General features: G+C 38.5%; 1 pseudogene; it reads right to left on the bottom strand.

Annotated features, from left to right (window-relative positions):
- Positions 1 to 407: 407 nt before the first annotated feature.
- LOC129025727 (ras-related protein Rab-9A-like) lies at positions 408 to 1,034 on the bottom strand (annotated as a pseudogene).
- Positions 1,035 to 1,940: the final 906 nt, after the last annotated feature.

Here is a 1,940-nt window from a genome sequence, read left to right on the forward strand (position 1 = left end):
TTTGCTTTAGGAAATTATTTCCTCAAACCAAGAATGCAATGCTAATTGCATAAAAACTTGTACATATAAAAAGTAGTTTTCCAATTCCCCAGGAGAAATTCAGGTATAACTTCTAGAGTAGTCAAGTTTCTTATTTTAATTATAATTAGTCTTGGTTATCTCATTTCTTAGCTCTCTAACCCACATATGCAAGTCAAAGAAATGTTTTTAGAGAAACATTACAATTTATAAATGTACACAGCCATTACTGAGAAAATATGTTCTTCCATGACTGGCTGTCATGGAAGCCCACCAACTAATAAAGCACAACAATTTTGTGCTTTATTTTATTAGTAGATGATACACTGCTGCAAACCCTAATTATTTTTTTTATCCCCATGGTGATTTTGTGTATATCTGTGAGTTGATTAGAACACATCAACAACCTCTAACAATCCACAGCAAGATGAGCTAGTCCTGGGCTTTCGATGAAGATTGACTGTGTCTGTGTGTGTCAACTGATCAGACGTAACATCATCCACAGGAACTCTTCAAACCGATTCCTCAAAGGCTGCTGCCACACTTGTGGCATCTTTTGCACTTGTTTCAAAGTAAGAATAGTTGCTGTCATCCATGCACAAGCTTGGGATTCTCCTGCAGACACCTGCTGTTTGCTTATGTCAGTCTTGTTACTAAGAATCACAAAAGGAAAGCTCTCATTTCTTCCACATTTGCATAATATATGAATTCTTTCTTTCAGTTACTAAGGTTCTGAAATCTTTGTGAACTGTCCACAATAAAAGTAAGCAGACAGCAGACAGAATCTCTGTAAAATGAAGTCCTCAGGCTTTAGAATCAGTCCTGACCTGCCATGCCCCAAATCTGCATGGCACCAAAATGTTTATCCACTTCCAAATCTTATTTAAAAATTTCATACCTATTGTCATAAAGAGCTGGATATCAAACTTGTTAGTTACATATCTGTTTATAAGTGAACTCCTCCCAACTCCACCATCTCCAAGAATTGCTTTAAAAAGTGATGAATTGCCTGCCATCATTAATCTCAAGAGCTTCAAGAACTCTGTAAAATATAAATGCACCATTGCATTTCTTTATACATACCTATTCTTCTACATGATTCTGTGAATATCAGCATTTAGCTGAAGTAAAATGTATAGCGCCAGGGAATACTTAATAATAAGACTTTTGTTTACAAGGCTGAGCATTCATCCATGTGCAGGCTACCATACTAGCAATATTATCTAAAACAGCTGGGAAGGGCTCACTCTTCTCCTTTCTCAGGTCACAGTTGACTGTGAAGCTGGCACTCAAGCCCAAGTCTGACCCCAAAGCTCTTGCTCTGAACTTTTACTCTATGATAAGTCACTCTCTGCTCATAGTAAGCCCCACTATAGTTGGTTAAAGATGGTTAAGAGATCACAGTTTGCATGTTTCTGATATAGCAATATTTATACTTTAAATGGCATGCTCATGACCAATGTAGAGGAGGTTAGTTTAGAGAGCTGGAAATGTTATAGCTATATAAAGGCCAAAAAGAAAAGACTGGTTTGGATGAAACACACCACCGCATTTTAAAAAAGGCTGTCACAGGCTGGGTAAAGTGGTTCATGTTTGTAAGCCCAAAAATTTGGGAAGCAGAGGTGGGTGGATCACTTGAGGTCAGGAGTTCAAGACCAGCCTGATCAATATGGTGAGAAACCCCACCTCTACTAAAAATACACACAAACACAAAAGTTACCTGGGCATGGTGGTGGGTGCCTGTAATCTCAGCTACTCTGAAGGCTGAGGCAGGAAAATTGCTTGAACCCAGGAGGCAGAGGTCACAGTGAGTACAGATTGCACTACTGCACTCCAGCAAGTTGACAGAGAAAGACTCCAACTCAAAAGAAAAAAAAACAAAAGACTGTCAAAGCTTATCTGAGTGTAAACTCTAGATCCCA

Source organism: Pongo pygmaeus, chromosome Y (genome assembly GCF_028885625.2).
Source record: "Pongo pygmaeus isolate AG05252 chromosome Y, NHGRI_mPonPyg2-v2.0_pri, whole genome shotgun sequence".
Lineage (NCBI taxonomy): Eukaryota > Metazoa > Chordata > Mammalia > Primates > Hominidae > Pongo > Pongo pygmaeus.